The sequence below is a fragment of the Pinus tabuliformis genome, chromosome 3_2, assembly GCF_031772625.1.
Source record: "Pinus tabuliformis cultivar Carrire ecotype Pingquan chromosome 3_2, CPIR1, whole genome shotgun sequence".
In the NCBI taxonomy this organism is placed as follows: Eukaryota; Viridiplantae; Streptophyta; class Pinopsida; order Pinales; family Pinaceae; genus Pinus; species Pinus tabuliformis.
Genome location: NC_142302.1, coordinates 819,735,638 through 819,759,608, shown reverse-complemented (window position 1 = coordinate 819,759,608; position 23,971 = coordinate 819,735,638).

Genomic DNA, 23,971 nt, shown 5'->3' with positions numbered 1-23,971 from the left:
ATCTTCAGGGAAAAACACCCTTTGTAAACTTGCTCTTGCAAATTCACCTTTCACAGGTTGTAATAATATTGTTGAGCATGAGTCAACTGTAAATGAAGCTTTTTTGCTCATATTGTACAATCCTTAAAGAAGTATTTTTATTGGCTAGTTCTCTACTTCATATATTGTAGAAAAATTAAGAAAGGTAATTAATCTCCACCCTTCCACCATGTCTCTTTTTGTCCCCTTGGGAATAACTTGATTGATCATCAGGTCAACATTGACATTCTCCCCCCCATATTATGTTATCAATGCTTTTTGACACATCATTGCAAAATTTTCACTAGTCACAAGCCATAGCTCCCTATAGAATTCACAAGGGAGTTCCATACTTGGATATTTTCTATTTTTCATATATTATAAAGCATCAAATAGTTCATTCATATCCAAAGATTATGATTAATGTAGACTAAATCTATTGAACCTTGTACAAATGTGTTATATTTGTACTTTATTTGATATACAATTGTGAATTTATTCATTGTACTTTCATTCTTCCTTATTATGTAGGTTTCTATTTTCATTATTACAAATTATCATCATATCAGGTGGTATAAGAGCCTCGTTTTAGGGCTTTTGGATATCAATAATTTACTTCCATAGGGACTCTCACATCCACTTTTCCTTGAACTCTCAACTCCAAGATGCTTGAGAGATCCACAATGCATTGGTACCCACTCATCCTATTTGTAGGTAATTAACATAGGTAACACCTTGTCACTCGAAGTTTCCCAGTCCATTTTTCATTCTTCTATAGATTTTCTCAAGTCACAGTACATTTTCATGACCTGCAATCCCACTACTATTTTTGTTCTACCACATATTCCTGTTGCATGTACCATAGATTTCAAGGAAATGTACCTTATCACAGATGAAAACTACTGCAAACCAACATAAATTTTGTTTCAGTACTGCATCATGACTCTTCATAACTCTAGAGACTCAGACAAGTCACAAGACCCCTGTACCATTCAACTCTTGGTGGAGAAGATCTAATAGCAATGTTTCCAATAAAGCTAGTTTGCGTTGGAGCAACCATTGTAAATGACAAGAACATAACAAGTTTCAAGCCAAAATGATGTAGGACATATTGCTCATTATTTCAAAGTGTCACTCTTGATTTATGAGGTACACATAGAAGACATTGTGGAAGCTTCTTGGTTGTCAATTGAGGTTTTCCACCTCATCCATCCCCAAACTAACAAACAAACTGAGATGATCAAAATCAAGATTGCACGAAGTGGGAGCATTTTTTTAGAAGCAAAGCATCGGAGCATTATCTTCTAGAATCCCTCAAAAGTGAAGCATCCAAGAAGCATATATAAAGCTCTGTGTGTTTTTATTATTGATAAGCTTATGGCAAGAACTTTTTCTCTAGTAGATAAGAAATGTATATTTGAAGTAGAGATGAAAGAGTTAGAAAAAGAGGAAGAAATCATTGACCCTACTAAATGGAATCCTCCTTAACTATCCAGTAATGATGTATATAAGAATAATATTATTCATCTCTTAAAGAATAAAGTTATGTTAAAACAAGTCCAAGTAAAAGTCAAGGCATTTGGACTTGCTACCCAAATAGTTTCGCTTAATATTTTTCACTTATGAAAATACACAAAAATTTGAAAATATGTCCAAGAAAAAACATAATCCTATCTCCATTTTGGAGGTATAAGAATAGGATTGGAACCTCTATTCTGAAGAGGAATTAATACTTCTTGCATGGTTGAATTGTTTGATACTCATCATAAGGAATATGAACATGCAAGAATAGGTACAATAATGGGCAATTTAGCTACTAGTTGTCAGTATGGTAATATATATCTAGACTATGTTGTTATATTAACAAATAAACATATTAAGCATGCATGGAAACTACTAATTGGAGTCCAAGGAATTATTATGGTTGATGAAGTTGAATATCTTTTAGTAATGGTAAAAACTTCATCCCAACTTAATGATACTTCTCATCCAAAACTAAAACAACATGTGTTAAAAGATTACATAACCACTGGTACTTCAAATACTGAGGTAGAGGGAGTTAGTTATGAATAATTTGGTCTCCCTTCTAATTGGTATTTTCAATATCAATCTTTAGAGGGTCAGAAAAAATGAGAAAAATATCCAAGAAAAATTGTGACTAGGAATGGTCAAATATAGTTTCTACAAGATAGGCAAGAAATTCCAAAACCAATCATTAAGCCACCAAGATATAGTTTTTCTAATCATATGAATAAAGCCCAAATTGTAAATACAGAAGCATCATCTAGTAATAGTGAGTCCAAGTTGTATATTCCAGAAGACAAGGGACTGTATATTCCAGATGAAAAACCGTTTTTGGCTAAGGCTTTCAAGATCAGCTCAATATGAATTGCAGATGAACCAAACATTCCAAAACGTTATAAATCTTTACTTGGTTCATTAAAAGAAGATAGTTGTCCATTAAAAGCCTTCTGAATTCCAAATTCATCTAAAGCTACATCATAAGAATGGAATTATAATAATCATAAATTTTCCCGTGGTGGAAAATGGCCTCCCAAAACAAAATATAGTACTACAAATTCAACAAACTATAAACAACCAACTACAAGAGTTGATTGTGCTCCAATGATATAAAATATGCTAGTGATCCAAAGGATCTTAATGAACTTTATCAAATCAAAAATGAGGTATCCAACTAGTGTCATCATGACGAAATTGAAATAGATGATTTGGGATCACAATGAGACTTAATATTGTAGAATTTAAAGCTAATTCATGATGAAAAAAATCAAGCCAAAATAGAAAAAGAAGATCGAAGAAGAATCAAAGAAGAAAAGAAAAAGAATAAACGAGAAAGATCAAAGTTTGATAACTTAAGATCTTTCATAAGAATGACATATGAATCTAAAGATGACATTGAATCAACTAGTTTCTTAAAGAAAGAGCCAGAAAAATACCTTTCACTTTCAGAGGGGGACAGTAATAGAAAGAAAGAAAAAGAAACTAAGTTTGAAATTAAACTAGAATTAAAAAAGATTCAATTGAGTATGACTAAAGTTGTAAAGTTGTTTCTTGATTTTATAAGACCCAGTCTCAACAGAGCCCACATTTTTCATTCCATTCCTAAATACCCAAAAGTTGAAGAAAGTCTGATGGCAGCCAATAGAAGTGGCTATATTTTAGACTTAGATGAAGCAGATAATCCAACAGATGCAATAATGGTATGGATCGGTTCATTATGGAAATGTAATATACAACTAAATTAGATAACAATGCCATATTTTCGATAGCTAAAAAAAGAATGACTGGAATAGTCTATGATTGATGGATGTCTCCATCTCAGTAACAAAGAGATGCAATCATATCAACAGGGTTAGATATCTTAGAAAAATTGCTCAAAACACAATTTTTATTGAACCACATTATACAAAGAAACCAGACATGTCTGATTTGTCTAGAATGGAAATCATCGATTCCAGAAAACTAGAAAGATTTTCCCAAGAATATTATAGTGGTAATGAAAGAAAATCATCAAGATGATTTTATGACAAGCGTTACATTTTGTTCTAAACTACCTCATAATATATGCGGTCTAGTTATGAAAGATCTAGAAAAAGAAGGCAAAAACTTGAGTTCAATTTATTGGGTTGATCTAATCCACTTCTGCAAAGAAAAGTTAAAATATCTTTGTTGAAAAATATGCTCAAGGTAATGCTATAAATCCTTCTCAAGAATTTTGTAGAGAAGTGCTTCCATGGATGCCAATGAAGAAGAAAAATAATAAAAAAAGATATGGAAAATATAAGATCAAGAAGATATGTAATCTTAGAAAACCATTTAAAAAACACAGGTACATTAAAAGAAGACAGTATGCTATAAAAGAAGGTTGTTACTTCATATGTAGAGAAAAAGGTCATTTTGCAACAAAATGTCCAAAATTAGTCTTCAAAACTCAAAAAATGTACAAAAACAGATGAATTTGCAGATAATTGGCCAGTTGCCGAGTCAAAAGATGAAGTTTCTGATGTATATATGTTAACAGAAACTGAGGAACAAGAAGAAAAGGAAATTGAAGTGCATAACATTTAAAAAATGAAAAAATTTGATTTAGATTGTTTGAATGTGAATAATGTGAATATGAAATTACAGAAGAAACAGAAGAAAGTTCTGAAGAAACTGAAATAGACTCTCAATCAACAAAAAGCTCAAAAGAAGAAAACCAATAGAAAAGAAAACTGATATTTTTTCTCTAGCTCCCGGCTTGTGTCCAAGGCCAAAACAAATTGAATCTTCATCTACTATTGTTCCCAATTAAATTGATGAAGTTGCAAAGTCAAATTTCTTAAAGAAAATTGTCAAAAGAAATAATCTTTTATATATACCTGCTGAAATTTAAGTTGGAAAAGAATGGTTGCAATTGGATGAATTTATTGATATAGGTGATTCTAATAATTTGTCTTGCCCCAGCTTATTCAAAAAAAATGGAAATCATTAAGGAATATTCTCACCTCTGAGACTACTGGAGGAAAGGTTACTCTTACGTATTATGTTGATGATATCAACATGAAGTTGGGGAGACAAAGCATAAATATTAGTGCAATTCAACATTATGATTCAACTAGCAATCTATTATTGAGTATGCCTTTTATCTCTTATGTACTACCATCAACAATTTCATAAGATAGAATTATTTTCAACATCAAGAAAAACGTTTTTAGTGTAAAAAGACTAACATTAGCAGATTTTGAAATTAAGCGCAAAAGAATAAATCAAAACAAAAGGAGTTCATCAAGAAAGACTGAAAATGATTCCATAGATTGGAAAGAAGTTTTACAAAATATGAAGAAAGAACCAGTCATAGAAATAAAAATTTAAGAGATGAATCTTGGTCTGTTGAATAAAAAGAAGTATATAATGAATTAAACAAACTATGTTCAAACAATTCTCAATAATTTTTGGATACGACAAGCCCACAACAAGAAATAGAGACTTTACATGATAATGGAGTCAAAAGAAAACTCATACCTTATACACCTCAATATGAACATGAGATTAAAAATCAGGTGAAAGAATTAATAGATCTAAACTTGATATGTGAATCCAAATCTCATTATTGTTGTTCTGCATTTGTGGTTAGAAATCATGTAGAAATGGTAAGGGGAAAAATAAGAATGGTGATAAATTACAAGCCATTAAATGTTATCACAAAAGATTTTAATTATCCATTACCCAGGCAAGAAGTCATTATGAAAAAGATTCATAATAGTAAAATCTTCTAAAAGTTTGATATGAAATTAGGCTATTATCGAATTCATATTAAACTAGCACAACCATATTTACCAATATAGTTGATATATGCTGATAGGCATATATGAATCATATATACAACCACATTTTCCAATGTGATTGATATATGCTGATAGGCTATATCAACAACATGAATAATTATTATGTGTATTTTTTTTAAAACCAACTATATAAATAATAACAACAATATTCTTATATATTTATATATTTATGATTATTATATTGATGATGATGGTTAAGGTCCACTGAGACCAAACTTTGGTCTATCGGACCTAAAGAAACGAATTATTTAGTTTGATTTAAGATTTTATTCCTATGCTCAAAAAGCTTGGAGAGAAGCCTCCCGAGCTCACTGTAATTTTGACAACGTAAAAGGCTAGGAAGGTTAGTATTGGAACAAATATTTTGAAACTGAGATCTAATGTGGTTGTGCGCGGGGCACTCTAAGAGGAAGTGATTTTTCATCCTTGATGTTCGTATCCTCACAAAGATGGCAGAACCTTTCCATCCATGGTGTTTTAGGAACTGCCCAATGACCCATTTCACTATGGAGCTCATAAGAGTTCATTCTAATCTTGGCTATATTAATTTTCTTCTTTGAGCTAGTTAAAACAGAGAGATACTTTTGATCTTCTAGGGTGGGGTTGATGACCTCGTTATAATATCTCAATTTTATTTTAGCTACTAAATCTTTCTCACACCACATTTTTTCTCTAAACTTAGAAGTAACAATATTTTTAATTTTAATAATGTTTTGCAATGCAACATTCTTGTCGATCTCCCAATGGTTTAAGCAGGCCCTGGTGTCTTTATACCAACCTTGCTTGAGTCTTAGGTGGTTTTGGCTGGAATTTAAAGCTAGCTTAGGAAGTCTATGGTCTCCTATGTTATTGATTTTGTGCTTGTACAACAGAAGCCTAGTCATAGCTAGGCTCTCGATAGGGGAAAGATCCACTTTTATTGTTATTATTATTATTATAATAATATTAATCAAAATATTAGTAATATTAATTAACAGTGATTTTCATAACAATAATAATTTTAGTAAATGTGGTTTATATACCATAAGGCTTTATTTCTATCTATGACACAAATCATTGATAAATAATAATAATAATAATTTATTATCCATTTTTTATAAAATGTAAATAAATAATTACCTATTTTATTAAAAAAAATATTTAATATTGTTTTTAGAAAAACTATAAATATTTTTATTTTATTTTATTTTATAAGTTATAATAAAAATAATATTAATAATAAAAATTAATAAATAGTAGGTAAATAGTTAATTATTCTTAAACAATAATAATATTTTTTAATTAAATATTATTAAATAACAATAATATGAATGTTAATTAATTAAATAATAATAATAGTAACAATAATTAATTCACCTTTAAATAATAATAATTAATAATGATCATAATTAATAATAATAATTAATTCTTTGTGACAACGTGACATTGGACCATGGTTCACCGTGGTTGGGCGTGGTTGATTTTCATATTGAGACAATCTTTGTCACAAAGCGACATTTGAGCATGATTTACCATGGTTGATTATGATTCAGTGTGGTTGACTCAACGGAATAACAAACCATTGGGATTAATACTAAAAACCCAAGATTGACCATGGTTAATCATGTTTGATTATATAAAACATGTTTGACCATGATAAACCATGGGTGACCAGGGTTGACAATGATTGCCCATGATTTTTATATGGAGACAACGTTTTTCACAATTCGACATCCCACCATGGTTGGTTATGGTTGACCATGATTGATATTATAAACCTAAGTTAATAATAATCCCAAGGGATTGATATTATGAACCCAAGGGATTCTAATAAAACCCCATGATTGACCATGGTTGACAAGGGTTGACCATGATTGATATTATAAACCTAAGGGAATAATTAAACCAAGGGATTGACAATATAAACCCAAAGGAATAATAAAATCAAGGGAATAATAAACCTAAGGGATAACAATTATAAACAGAGGGAAAAATAATAAAACCAAGGGAAAAATAAACCTAAGGGATTAATACTAAAAACCCAAGGGATTATGAACCTAAGGGAATAATATTAAACCCAAGGGACTAATATTATAAACCCAAGGTATATAGACCCTATACATGATAATGAAGTCAAAAGAAAACTCATACCTTATACACCTCAATATGAACAGGAGATTAAAAAACTTGTGAAGGAATTAATAAATCTAAACTTGATATCTGAATCCAAATCTCATTATTGTTGTTCTGCATTTGTGGTTGAAATAATTTAGAAATGGTAAGGGGAAAAGAAAGAATGGTTATAAATTACAAGCCATTAAATGTTATCACCAAATATTTTAACTATCCATTACCCACGCAAGAAGTCATTATGAAAAAGATTCATAATAGAAAAATCTTCTCAAAGTTTGATATGAAATTAGGCTATTATGAAATTCAAAATAAACCAGAAGATAGACACAAGACTGCATTCACTTGTCTAGCGGGAATGTATTAATGGAATATAATTCCTTTCGGTCTCAAAAATGCACCTCCATTCTTCTAGAGGAGAATGGATCCAATATTTGGCATGTATGGTTTTATAACTTTGTATAAAGATGATATTCTTGTACATAGTAAAAATTTACAAGCATTTGCATCATTTAAGAATCTTCATCAAAGAAGTTTCTGCTCATGGAATAGTTCTTTCTAAGAAAAAGATCAAACTTTTCAAAACTTCTATAGATTTCTTAGGGATCACATTTATAGATGGAAAGATTCAAATGCAAAAATATTGTACAAAAGGTTTTAGGATTTCCAAGTGAGCTTGTCAATAAAAATCAAATACACAAATTCTTAGGGATTCTTAATTATGTACATAAGTATATTCCTCGACTCTCTAAAAAAAAACAACCAATAAGAAAGCATCTAAATGGAAAATGGAGTCAACAAGCTACCAAGGCACTAAAACAACTCAAACTAGAATGTTCAAAATTGTGATGAATCAGACAATTTATGGGCAACAATTCTTTTTGAAAAACAGGAAGATGGTAATATATAGAATGTCGAATTAATTGCAAAATATATTAAAACATTCATAATTGAACATAAACCAAGATAGAAATAGAAACCATAGTACATTAATCATTAATTACTAAAGTATCAACCATTTAAATTCTAGTAATTACAAACAAACATAAAAATAAATTAACTATATAATACAAATTAGACCATTATAACATTGAAACAGATTATCTAGAAACTATCAATATGACCAAATAGTAATAATTACAAAATAAGCCATCTACTCAGTAGTAGGAGGATTGAAAAGTCGAAATTCAAAACACTAATCTACCATTTGTGACAAATAAAGTAGTGAATTTATCTACTATCCTCTCCTCCTTGCACCACCACAATGGAAAGCGTGTCAGAACTGTGTGTGGGACCATGTATGGAACCATCACAGTTCCATAATCGCAGGAAGCATCGTTATGAATTTCTAGACAATGGATTACATGGAGCTTCAACAATTGTCCCATCCAGAGTGAGATTTCAGCCTCCAGGCTAGGTGGGTGAGGGATAGTTCCAACAAGATTGATCAAAGGACCTTGGGTCATGCTCTCTGCATTTATCACCAATAGAACAAATAATGGGATAATTTCATGCACACTTTGTAGCACAACTACAACAGGCCAACTCTTGTGTCCATTGAGCAATCCCAATTTGAGGTTTGTTATGGCTTCCAGCCTCCTTCCTCTTATAAGCTTCCATTTGCTCTCCTTGTAACACCCAAATCCCACCAACAGAAGAAGCAAGATAAGGTTTCTTCCTTTGTGCAGAACCTGGCCAAAATTTACAACAAAGTCTATGAAATACTTCAGTAAACACAAGCCAAGTACAAGGCATTATATGACGGACATCAAATACCTCCTCATTTTTAGGTTGGCAACAGAGTTTAGCATCATTTTCACAAAAACAAATGCAAAAATAAGCCAAATCACAACCTCAAGCCAATCCAGTATGAGCAATATACCACCACGTGACAGGCTACTCCAAATTCCTTCAAAATGGATCTTCCACCTCATCTTGCTATCGATGATTTGGTGAATGTCAATTAGATCAAGTTGCATGAGCATCAACATTTGAAGGAATCAGTCTCAATCACGCATCAAGACACCACCATTCCTCATTTTCAACCTCCTTTTCCTGTAGATATGTTGCTTGATCTATTGGACAATGTCAAAACAGAACTTACTTGGTGGTATGCAAAGTATTTTTACCCACCCAATCGAAGTGTTTGTCCTAATCAACAGTTGAGTAGTAATTCCCAAATCTATGCAAAAATTATTAATTAGGGACAATTTATTCCTAGAAGAAGAAACTATGAAACTTGGTCAAATGGACCTTGTCCGAATATGTATTATATTTGTTCTTTACCCTTTTTATTTTGTCTCGTATAGTTGACTTAAAAAAAAATATCCTTCCACTAACATTCATATTTTATATTTGTACATCTAGGAAACTTGGTAAAAGAAATTCCCCCCTAGTTTTATCATATATATAAACTTATAAATAGTATACAACATGTCTAATCGTGGGTTGTGGCAATCTCCTTTGAACTATCCTTATATTAGTGACAGATAGAGTTGCTACATTTTTTATATTTTAGAATATAGATGGAACAAAAGACCTAATTGATTCTTTGGTCTAATTTTCTATTAGCATTAGGACTGACAAAGTTAAAGATATTTTCAAAAGGATTTGAACATTTTCTTGTATTTTTTTCCATACAAAGATATTCTTGTACAATGAGAAGAACATTTTAAGAGGGTGCAACTTTCAAGGGAAGATTTTAAAAAACTATGGTTTCAACTCCATATCATTTGGATTTGCGGGAAGTCATATTGAATCACAACCAAGATGGTAAAAGTAATCTAATTCAAACTTGGAGCTTATTTTCACATTTATCAACAATTTAATCTATAGGAACTAAGGAATCTATAGTAGAGAGCCATCAATGAAATCAACATACCTAATCTTGGATTTCCATACAATAAAACAACCAAAAATATTTGGCATTATCAAAGAAGTTGAAACCACAACCCAACATGAGAGATGATATCATAGGGCATTCTTCCATGATATCAAGGGAGTAATTTGATGGTGGGTTGAAACAAATGACACAACGTATTGAACAAAAACATAATAATTACTTCCCTCTAGTCAATTAATTAATTAATATTTGTCAGTGTTACAGAACCTGACTCAACAAACAAACTCAACACTAGACAGTAAGAATTATACGAAGATTCAGAAAAATCTCACAGCTAATTTTTTTTAGTAGAATAGTAAGTTTTTTCTTGTTTGGGTCATATGAACTTATAAATGGACCCACCAAGTTAATCGGTAGGCTTGCAAGTCAAAATCACCCATCCATGAAAAAATCAGCAAGTACTAGTGGGTTTGAGTTTGACCCGCCAGTACTTGCATCTAAAACTCATTGTCAATGAGTTTGAATCGCCAACAAGTTGGTTTGGCCCATTTTATTTGCCTCGAGAGTACTCAAAAATTTGACCAAGTTTTGTAACAAGGATATCAACATAGCAAGTATGTAAATAAATCAAGACACATCACCAATCTAATGTTGCCACAAATCAACTTGTCAATTGCCATACTTATTCATAAAGAATTGGTTGTTATGTTCAAGAATGTACGAATGACATTCCTCACAATCTCAAAGTGATATTGTTGAATTTCTTAATCATAACTGCACATCACCCACCATCCCCCACCCCCTCGACCCTATGAAATCTCCTCCTCCCCAATTCACACTGCTAAAGTCAAGATCATCCTCTTAGAAACATTACCTCCACCTTTCGACCCCTTAACACCATTAGAAGTTCCTTGAAATCAGTAAAAGACCTTGTTGACCCCAAAGATATGAAAGGTGTTTATGTCATCCCTTGCTCTTGTGGAACATCATACATTGGTGAAACAGGTCATTCTATTAATCAAAGGATTAAGGAACACGTTGTAGATATAAAGCATGGGAGGACCCACTCTTCGGCCTTAGCAAAACATGCTGAGAAGACCAAGCATCAGATATGCATTGAAGAGGCTAAGGTCGTTGCGAAGATTTCTCACTTTCATCACCGTAAATTTAGGGAAGCCATTGAAATTGAGAAGAGGCCTAGTAATCTTAATAGGGACAACGGTTGGAAAATCAGTAGCTGCTGGATTCCAGCCCTTTCCTCTTAGTTCCCCTTGCTCTCTCCCCCCTCCCTTTCATGTCTATTTTTCCTCTTTTCGATTTTTCTCCACTTGAAGTTGTTTTTTTTTTTTAAATAGCTACAATCTATGAGATAATAAAATAATAATTAATTAATATTAAAATACATTTAAATAAACATATTACATTTAAATTATTTTATAAAATAATTGCATTTATTATTATTATTATTATTATTTCACAAATGTATTTAAAACATTTTTTACCATTTTTTATTTTTCTCCCCTTGAGGTTTGTTTATTATTATTATTATTATTTTAATTTATTCTTTTTATTAGAATTTACTTAAACAAATTACATTTAACCAAGATAAAAAATAAAAATAAAAAATAAAAAAAATCTTTTTTAGTTTATAACTAATTAATATATTTATATTTTTAATATTATTTAAAGTTCCCCTTTTACTTAATTATTGTTTTTATTTTGGAGTTTATTTGATTTATTATTTTTATATATTGGTGGACATGATAGTTATTTTAATTATATATAATTATATACTATATTTGATTTATTAATTTATTATTAATTAATAATAAAATAAAAATAATTTGCCCATTTTCCTGTCGAGTCAAAAATAGCCATTTTTTAGTCATTATTCCCCATAGCCGTTAGAAGGTCCTCGCTCCCTATTTAACTTGCCGCTATGATCTGATTTTCATCTTGTCCTGAAGATGAACCACAATGGTTGGTTCAAAACACGTTGGCCAAATTATACCAATGTGATTTCTTCCGAAAATGTTTTCAAATAAACACCTCAAATTATTGTCAAAGATTATTTGGATTCTGAATTATGAATCATACAGACATCCATAATTCCACCATGGAATTGACTTAATATATTGTGTTGTGTATCATTTTTTTCGTGAGACATTTTTAACATCAATAATGAGCAACTGTTACAAGGAAGAATCAACAACCTGAGATGAGTTATGTATCAATGGGCCACTTGTAAAAGTGCAGCCTGAAGTTATCAATAGTACAATGAATTATGTAAAGATATCAATGCTAGAAACCATGCAACAGTGAACAATGTCATTCACATACTTTGTTGTGTCAATTTCCTACCCTTTTACATCTATTCACCTTGAGGCATTCACAGTATCGAAGCACAGTTACTGCAAGTAAAATAAAAATATGAAATTCCACATCCGTATGCCTACAAAACTTGAAAACTACATGTATTCGAGTCTCGTATCTTAAGGCATCGGTGAGATAGTTGTTAAGTTACTTAAGACTTCATGCCCTCATTCATATCCAAATAGGAAAAGGAGTCACATCAAGACACCCTGCAACCTTTACTGTAATTGATGGTTAATTTCCTAAGAATTTGGTCATTTGATCCTGTTGTGGTCACCAGCAACCCCCCTCTTTGATTGGTATTAGCAATAACACCAAGCAAATGGGGACCCTTAACAAAAATCCAATTTTTTTTTTATCAAAACTCTGTATTTTGACGCCCTAAAGCTATATCGCATCGCGAGGAGAGAACGAGACATTTTCCTATGCGCATAATGAGCTGCGAAGAAGCGACGCGAAATTCATCGCATCGCTTATATTGTGAAGCCCTCTTAAATAAAAAGCTTAAGGAATCGCCGACGGCCGATATGCGACGTCGCATATCGCAACATCGCATAAGCAGCACACAATGATTATAATTAAGCGCGATCTGCGATATTGCGATATCTGCGATCTGCGATATTGCGATCATCAAATCCTGCGATAACACATCTTAAACGACGCAATCATCGACACTGCGATGCGAGTCGCAGAAATCACTCATCGCAAATGTTCCTCGGCACAGCGTTCAAGGAGAGCTGTCTGCAGACCAAAATTGGGCGTGCACCTTAAAAAGAAATTAATGATTGTACGCCAAAGTATCCGAGAAGGATTGTGTTGTGTTTTTCGAAGAGTCAGTTCATTATGAGTGTCATGATTATGCATTCATTAGAGCTTTAAGCTTTCATGTCAATCTTTTTGTTTGCGTAAACTGTAAGACAGCAACTAATATAAATCAATGTGCAGGAAACATCTAAGGAAAAGGGGAAAGCGTCAATACTCGGAGAACAGAGAAGAAATGCCTTCGCAAACGGATGCCGCATGCAGCAGGACCGCGGATTCCAGAGTATCACTCAACAGAGACTGATGGAAATAGACTATCCAAGACTCAGAGTCAAAGGTGCACAAAAGCAGCATGTTTTCAAAAGATCCTGAAGCTTAGACTGGGTAAAGCAAAAATAAAAACACTAAAGGAGGAAAACTCACCAAAAAAGCCTGGAACAAAGAACAGAAACAGTTTTCATTACAGAAAATTGTTCAGAGAGCAAAGTCCCTAACTTGCTCAGTCATTAGCCAGGCCGGAAACCGAAATAGCAACAACACAATCAGTTTGAGAGAAATTTGGGATATTACCAAGTATACACACAGCGAATACACCAAGCCAGAGGAAAATATCTTCCAGATTGTCAGAAAGCAGTGCCAGCTCTTGTTGTTTCTATTTTCGTAACTCAAATGAAAGGAGAAGACAACCAGCCGACTCTTCTCGAGCGAATGTTGCATTGCTGACAGCACTAAGGAGCAAATACAGAAACGGTTAGAAATTAGATTCAATTTTTAGAAATAATTTTCTTTAGTAGAAGGGCGGTCATTTGAAACCGTGTCCTAAATTTATGTAATTAAGATTAATTAGTTAGCAGTATTTAAACCCTTCTCAGGCATTTGGAGAAGGGTCCGGAAATTTGTCAAAAAACTTGTCCTCAGAACATGCACTTTTGCACCCTCGGAGGGGGTTTTTGGTGAATGGATGGATCGAGATTTATCAATGTTTGCATTTAATGTCTGCTACTGATGTTGCACTTTTGTACTCTTAGTAGATATTAGAACAAGTAGAGATAAATCGTTATTGCTTGAAGCTTATGGGTGGAACCAGTCATAAATGGTACTTTTATCTCTTGACCTGTTTCTGTTCATATTCTTAGAATGATATGCAGTTTTCAGTTATTTATATGTTAATGCATGAATGTGTGGGTTACCATTTGGCACTTCTGTACGGTGGAGTCATTTATTTGTGCTTGATATATGAATAACTTATTATGCGATATGTTGTTCACAACTGTTTTGCCTAACTTTTTATGCAGAATGGTTTATCTTAATTGATTTCTATTCTTATGATAGCTGAATGATCTTTATTACCAGTTATTGTTTGAAATCTTTTTAGATCGCATAATAGAATAAATACACCCCGCGTTAGTGTAGATTAGATGTGTTGTTTTTCCTTTATTTAGATTACAATAGCATAGGGTTAGCTTAGAAGTTTGAATTAAATTAGCTTAAAATACTCCTAGATCAGCATCATTCAACTCTACACACACACACACCCCCTTAGATTGGGAAACTGGTCCCATTATCCCCAGTCGGACCCGCTATACCAAACGGATAAGGAGCTGCCAACTAAGGTCCGGACCAGGTGGGTATTGTTAAGATATTCCGACACATAGGAAATAGTTAAGTACAACTTGGTCTAGTATAGAGTTAGGTAAAGTGTGTTTCTTTACCATTGTACATTTTGTAACTTACAATCCGACGGTCACGATATGTAGTGATCCGACGGTTCATTCTCTCCTCAGTATTACCGACACTTGATCCGTGGCTTGACACCCGATTGGTCCATGAATTCTATTTAAAGCGCATGGAGGGTCCTTTGTAGGGTAATCCGTGCATGAGAGAAACATATGTAAATTTTCATTCTTTTATTAATAAATTGCCTGAAGTGGCCGCGTTGGCTCAGGCCGTGGACTGTTTCCCTCTTTGAGGGTTTTAACCACATCAAAATACTGGTGTATTGATCTGCGATCTGGTTGTGAGCGGTGTCCTTTTGGTGTTCTGTCTGAGGAACTTACCCTGTAAATTCCTACATGGTATCAGAGCTATTTGAGGGCCGCGTCCATTGGTGATCCAAATCTGAAGCCGGTAGAACTGCATCCGACTGTTGTTTCCTAGATCTGTTGTTTTTGACTGCTTTCAGGCCGAGAGGACTGCTCTGTTGTGTTGGGAGCATCTGTTCCAGTGAGGAACCCCTTTCGTTTCACGCGAAAAGGTTTCCGGTAGCCCTAGCTGCGTCATTTTTAAGATCTGGAGGTATACAGTGTTTATTTGCAGTTTACTGTTATTTTCTCTCTGCTTATTTCGGTTTCGGTTTATTTAGCTTTTTTTTAACCGGATCTATACCTTTCATTTCTGCGTATGCTCTTTGCCCTGCGACTCTGTGCGATCTGGGCAAATCAGAAACAGAAAGGAAGGATTTTTCTCATGCGTATGCTCTTTTCCCTGCACCTTAGTGTGATCTCGGAAAATCAGAAACATTGAGAAAAATATTTAGTTTTTCGGCTAAAGCTAACTTTGAGCCGCAAGGTTCATTTTTGAAAATATTTAGTTTTTTTTGTAAAGCTAACTTCGAGCCGTAAGGTTCGTTTTCTTTGCATGTCCGTGTTGGGTTTTGTGTTTTTTGTTTTGTAGGGAAAAAGAGCTTTCTCAAAGCAAGCACGCAACCCAAAGCACCCCCCCTCTCTCTCTCTCTCAAATTTTTGTATAGATCAATTGGTTCAAAGCTATTTTAAGAGAGTAGAGGTCTTGGGTTCAAGTCTCCATTTTGTGGGGGCGGACTTTTTTCATTTCCGCACATTCCCGCACTTCGTTGGCAACTTCAACAACTTTTTTTCAAAAAGCCATAACTTCTTCATCCGGAAGCCGTTTTCAGAGCCGTTTTTTTTAAACCAGCCTAATTTTTCGAGATCTATCCATTGGAACACTTATTTTCAGCATCTTTAGCTTCATTTTCCATTGAAATGGAAAGTCAATACCAAGTTACCCTTGACAGCACCAACTACTTCCAATGGTTGGCTTACATTGAGGATTTACTTAGAAGTAAAGGTCTCTACAGAATAGCCTCAGGCCAAGAAAAGAAACCGAAGGATGAAGATAAGGCTGCTAAATGGGAAAATAGGCAAGATCAAGCACGTGGATTGATAGGGATGTCTATTTCTCCAGATCTTAGATTCCATATTGCAGAAATTGATACTCCTGATGAAGCAATGAAACAAATCAATAAAGTTTTTGGGATTAAAAATGAAATTAGAGCCCATCAACTTGAAAATGAGTTGCTTACATTGGACCCTAATAATTTTTCTTGCATTGAAGATTTCTTGTCCAAGTTCAAGACCCTTAGATATCTTTTGGAAGGTGTTAAAGTTAAGAAAGAAGATAGTAACCTTATCTATTCCATTCTTACTAAGTTGGGACCAGCCTACTCTGTGTTTGTTTCCACCTTCCATTCTACAAGAGAAGCCTTCATTTCTCAAGGAACAGACTACAAGCCCCCTTCCTTTGACTCTTTTTGTGATTCTTTAATAAGAGAACAAGAAAAACTCTTACACCTTGGTCTTCTTAATCTTGGAAACTCTTCCAAGAAAGCGTTAGCCGCCCAGCAGCAACCAAATTCAAAGAATCCTAAGAAGTCATATCCTAAAAAGAATGGTCCTAAACCAAACAAGGGTCCTAAGCAATTTCAGCCCCAAAATGAAAAATCATTTCAACAAAATGATAAGACAAATAAAAACAAAGGGAAGAAGACTGATAGACATTGCAATTTTTGTAATCGAGATGGCCACTTAGAATCAAAATGCTTTAAGAAGATGGAAGCCTTGGAAGCAGCAATGAAGAAGCATAACATCCATTTGGGGCAATCTTCAACTTCAACTTCATCTTCAGGAATGGCACTTTCTGCATGTGGTTGTCAAGCATCTCGGTCTGGCTATGCATTAAATGTATCTTCTTCTTCTCATTCTCATGAGTGGCTCATTGATTCTGGAGCTTCTTATCACATGGCCAAAAACAAAGCCATGTTTTCTTCTTTAAATGATTGTAACACCAAAAATATATATGTTGGTGATGATAGATCTCTTAATGTTGTAGGGACTGGAACTGTTCATCTAGACAATGGTCAGTTTAATGATGTATTATGTGTTCCAACCTTATCCTGCAACCTTCTATCTGTATATCAGATAACTCATTCAGGTGAAGGTAAAATCGTTGAATTTTCACCTCATGATGTTGTAATCAAGGACTTAAGAGATCCTAAACAGATTTTGGCTACTGGCATTGCTGATGATTCTACAAGGTTGTATAAGTTTCACAACTTTGGGTCATCAAATCTTCCCTCAGTATTTGTTGCTCATAACGATGAAGTGAGCAAACTTTGGCATGAGCGATTTGGTCACTTAAACTATCGCTCCCTTCAGCATCTATGTAAAGAAAATATGGTGACAGGTCTTCCTATGGTATCTTGCAGAGATGGTGTTTGTTCCGGATGTGTACTCGGAAAACATCATCGGGACAGTTTTGAAAAACGTGCCTCTTGGCACGCCTCAGCCCCTTTACAGCTTGTGCATAGTGATTTATGTGGTCCACTTCCAGTTGTGTCATTCTCTGGCTGCAAGTATTTCTTAACTTTCATTGATGATTTCTCCAGACGCACTTGGGTATACTTCTTAAAACTCAAGAGTGAAGTATTTAACACTTTTTTGGCCTTCAAGGCCTTTGTTGAAAAACAATCTGGACATCAAATTCTTAAGCTAAGATCTGATAATGGCGGAGAATATGTTAAAAACACATTCATCAACTTTTGCACTGAGAATGGAATTCAAATGCAACATACTGTTCCATATACTCCACAACAAAATGGTGTAGCTGAAAGGAAGAATCGCACCTTAAAGGAAATGGCTAATTGTATGCTACAATCTAAAGGACTTGGTCTTAGTTTTTGGGCAGAAGCAATTAACTGTGCAAATTACATAATAAATCGCACTCCTACTAAGGCTTTAAAGAATATCACTCCAGAAGAAGCATGGAGCTCAATCAAACCAGATGTAAGTCACTTTCGTGTTTTTGGAAGTGAAGCGTGGGCCCATATTCCAGATGAAAAGCATAAAGCTTTAGAACCTAAGAGTGAAAAATGTACTTTTGTTGGATATTCTGAAGATGTCAAAGGCTATAGACTTATTCCATTTAAGTCCAAAAATGTTATCATTAGAAGAGATGTAAAATTTGATGAAAATATATCGGCCTGCGAGCCTAGTCCGGCGGATGTGCCACCTCTCCCTATCTCTTCTACTTTTGAAAACATTTCTTCTTCAGATGATGAAAGTGAGGATGACAATCCTCCCCCACCATCTCAGGATCCTCCTTCAGCTCCTCAGCTTCCAAAATGGGTTCGTGCTACTCGAGATGCAGCAGGTGATCTTGCCGGTGATCCTACAGATCAGCGACGTACACGTTCTCAGTTTGAGAGAGCCTCTTCTTTACTGGCTCAAGCTCCAGTAAATTATGATCCTGACACCTTTGCAGAAGCTTCAGGCCATCCAGATTGGGAAGCAGCTATGAATGAAGAATATCATTCATTGTTGGCAAATGATACATGGGATCTTGTTCCTCTACCAAAGGGACGAAAACTTGTTAGATGCAAATGGGTTTACAGAACCAAGTATGGACCAGATGGGAAAGTTGATAAACATAAAGCTCGTCTTGTTGCTAAGGGTTTTTCACAAGTTGAAGGCATTGACTACACTGAAACCTTCTCCCCTGTTGCCAAAATGAACTCTATCCGCCTTGTTCTTTCCCTTGCTGCCTCTTTCAAATGGGAAGTCCATCAGATGGATGTTAAATCTGCCTTCTTGCATGGGGACTTGCATGAAGAAATCTATATGGAACAACCCATTGGCTTCATACAAACAGACTCCAGCCTTGTATGTCGACTTAAGAAATCCCTTTATGGTCTCAAGCAAGCTCCTCGGGCTTGGTATGCCAAAATGGATAGCTTTCTTTTAGAATCTGGCTTTTCTAGGTGTCATTCTGACAATACTGTCTACACCAAGAAAGTGGGCAACTCTCTTATCATCCTTGTTCTTTATGTTGATGATCTTATCCTTACTGGTAGTGATCCCAACCTTATAAACCATGTGAAGTCTAGCCTTAAAAGGAAATTTGAAATGACAGACTTAGGACACTTACACTATTTTCTCGGTCTTCAAGTCTTGCAATCCAAGGAGGGTATTTCCCTTTCCCAGTCCAAGTATGCTTGTGATATTCTACGTCATTTTCACATGGAAGACTGTAAGCCAGCCCCTTCTCCCTTTCAGTCTGGAGTCAAACTTTCAGTCACTTGTACTTCTCCTGAAGTTGATGCTACCTTATACCGTCAACTTGTAGGAAAACTTTTGTATCTAACCCATACTCGTCCTGACCTTTCCTTTGCTGTTGGCCTTGTTGCTCGGTTCATGCAAAACCCCCGTGAAAGTCATTGGAAAGCAGCTAAAAGAATACTTCGTTATGTTCGAGGTACAGTTCAGTTTGGGATTCATTACAGTGCCGAAGCAGCTCCTCTATTGGTTGGTTTCACTGATTCCGATTGGGCTGGTGACCCTGATGATCGGAAGTCTACTGCCGGTTATGTGTTCACTCTTGGTTCAGGACCTATTACATGGGCTTGCAAGAAACAAGGTGCCATTTCTCTTTCATCAGCAGAAGCAGAGTATCGTGGTGCCGTAGAAGCTAGTAAGGAAGCCTTGTGGCTTCGTCAGATCCTATCAGAGTTTGGCTTTGAGCAGCAGCATCCGACTACACTTTGGTGTGATAATCAAAGTGCCATTCAGCTATGCAAAGATCCAGTCCAACATCAGCGCAGCAAACACATTGAACTGCACATGCACTTCATCAGAAAGCTCATTCACGACCATGTTCTTGAAGTGCAATATTGTTCAACAGATGATCAAGTTGCAGACATCTTCACAAAGGCTCTCACAGAGGCGAAGTTCACTAAACTTCGATTTATGGTTGGAGTTCAGGAAGTTGTCACTAAGGGGGGATAGGCTCTAGTGCCTCCTTCCTTCTCCTATTGTGTCATATTTGTAAATCCTTCAATCCTATCCCAAGTTGTTCTTAAGGGGGGATGTTAGGATATTCCGACACATAGGAAATAGTTAAGTACAACTTGGTCTAGTATAGAGTTAGGTAAAGTGTGTTTCTTTACAGTTGTACATTTTGTAACTTACAATCCGACGGTCACGATATGTAGTGATCCGACGGTTCATTCTCTCCTCGGTATTACCGACACTTGATCCGTGGCTTGACACCCGATTGGTCCATGAATTCTATTTAAAGCGCATGGAGGGTCATTTGTAGGGTAATCCGTGCATGAGAGAAACATATGTAAATTTTCATTCTTTTATTAATAAATTGCCTGAAGTGGCCGCGTTGGCTCAGGCCGTGGACTGTTTCCCTCTTTGAGGGTTTTAACCACGTCAAAATACTGGTGTATTGATCTGCGATCTGGTTGTGAGCGGTGTCCTTTTGGTGTTCTGTCTGAGGAACTTGCCCTGTAAATTCCTACAGGTATCCCCCTTGTTGTCGACCCGATTTTCGGGCCTTCAACATATTTGGCACTAGAATGAGGGCCCGAACTATGAATGGCATCTAAATCAAAATCTAAATACCATTCTGAGAGTAAATCGCCCTCACCAAATCCCCCGACTTCTCCAGTACGATTAAATCCAAAGTCAGAAGTCGCTCGGGTATCAACCACTGCTACATACCCTAATATTTCAGACCAATCTATCATTGAACCCCCTGAAGTTCAAACTCTGATTCGCAAACTCCAGGGATTTTCTATTTTTACTCAGAGGTCTGAAAAATCTCAAAGAAGCGTGACTTCGTAGTACAACCCTGCTCATCCTCTGACCAGATTAAAGAGTGAAAAATTTGGCATCCAACCAACTGAATTCCCTCTTCCCACCAACAAAAGAGCAAGGAAAACACCACCAGAGTCTGACAGTGAGACTCTTTCATCTACATCATCCATCTCAACTCACTCACCGCGAAGTCAGCCACCCACGTCTTCATTTCAAACCATTCATCCATCTTCCACAACCCCTCCTCTTCAATCATCAAAGATCATAATACCTTCATCTTCCCAACATCAGGGATCATCCTCTACACTTGCATTCACTAGCTGCTCAACGATGGCCCAGTCTCCATGGAACAATCCTGGGGCAGTTTTAATGCCTCCACCTCTGAGCCCAATACCGGCCCATCCTGAGAAATGGCTACCCAAATTCAATCCAGAAGCAGGCATGCTAGCTGAAGAACATATCAATAATTTCATGCTTTCTGTTAATCTCAACGGAGTTACCAACGAGGACGCTGTCGTCCGGCTTTTTCCCTACACAATGCAAGGAACAGCTGGGTCATGGTACTTTTCATTACCTTCCGGGTCTATCACAAGTTGGGACATTTTTCAAAATCAATTCCTTACCAAATTTGGCGATGACAGATCAACGACGACGTTAATAAATGACCTATCCAATCTTAAAGCCGAGGCTAGAGAACCCATCAAAGACTTTAACTTACGATTCAATAAAATCCTCAAGAAAATTCATGCTGCTTCCCAGCCTAGCGAAGAAGTGAGATGTGAATGGTATATTACGGCCTTACCATCGAACTTGGAAATCTTCGTGGATAGGGCAAATAAGACAACCTTAGTTGAAAATTTGACAGAGACGATAGCAGTAGAAAAACGCGTAGTGGCCCTAGAAAAAAGATCTGCGATAGAGGAACGCAAATCTAAGAAAGTCTCCTACAAGGAAGACCCAAAGAAGAAACAATCGAAAGATCCTTTCGATTTAGAAGGGTTACAAAAAGTGTTAAAAACCATGTCCAATGAGATGATTGACATAAAAAAACAAGTAGCAGAAACTTCTTCGAGAAAGCCCTACAGAGCTTTTAAAAGAAATCCTTCAATGGAGGTGAAACCGCCCAACGCTATCTCAAACGTCGAATCCGAAGAGGAAGAAGAAGAAGAGAATACCACTGAAGGGCAGACCGATGACGAAGAAGTTGTGGAACTACAAGGAATGTGGGATTTCATCCTCCCACAAGAAGAAGATCAAGAAGCATTTCCGGTTAGTACACGAAGCAAAAATCAACTTGATCCTCCCCAAACTACCCCCAAGTAGAAGGGCGCAAACCCTGCAGCAAAAGATAAAGTCGCAACAAAGAAAACAACCGCTAAGGCAACTCAATCTAGCCCAGTCCAACCAGATCAAACACCTCCATCAAGAACATTGATTGTGTCAGATGAAATGGAGTATAACATTATTGATGACATGAAAAAGACTAGGGCTAATATCACTCTTTATGAGTTGAGCAAATTGAAACATCAACAGAAGATAATGATGAAAGAATTACAAGCCGTACCTACTACATCTTTGCCTACAGTTGTAGCTTCCCACAACACGGGAAGACCTCCAACCAACACGATCAATAAGATTGACCCAAATGACATCGCCTTGATTGGAGGGAGATCAAGGTCTCACACTCCCCCTTTTCTTCTCACTTATGAAATTTTCAACAAAAACGTGCACAATTGTTTGGTAGATTCTGGTGCTTCAACGAATATTTTACCCAGATCAATATGTGCCAAGTTGAATGTTCAACCGCAAAAATCCGCAGTGCGCATAGTTCAACTTGATCGATCCCAAGTCGAAGTGATTGGTGAACTTAATCAAGTGACCATAAGATTGTCATCTAACCCGAAGGTGTGTCAGGTTATTGACATTCTAGTAGCTGATATCCCTAAATTCTATGGATTAATTCTTAGCAGGGATTGGTCCGAAAAACTCCATGGATACTTCTCAACTGACTAGTCGCACATGTGGTTACCCTACAATGGTAAACCGAATCAAATAAAGGTTGAACGAGACTTACACCAGGAGTACATAGTGACAGAATTGGAGGGAGAAAATGAAGCAATAGCATACAACAGCAGTATCATAGGAAACTACTCGGTAGATTCTTTCCTCGGCAATTTTAATGCTCATACCTCACCTTACTTAGAAAATTCAGTTTTGTCCCAAGTCGAAAATTTTTCCCAAACTGATGATTCGAAGTGTGTTAATTTTTTAGATAACTCTGTAAATACATCTTTGTTTTGGAAATTATATTTTGATGGCTCCAAATCTAACGAGGGAGCAGGAGCAGGATGCGTTCTGATTAGCCCAGATGGAAATAAGACCATGCTTACGTGCAGACTTGAATTCGATTGCACAAACAATACAGCGGAATACGAGGCCTTGGTGCAAGGCCTATACAAAGCAATCGGGTTGAACGTTAAATACCTTCAAGTCTTCGGAGACTCTGAAATTGTCGTCAAACAGGTACGTAACACCATACATTGCCTATCAGGTCATTTGAAGCACTATCAATCTTTAGTTCAAGATCTGACTACACATTTCATAGCATTCAATATTTCGTC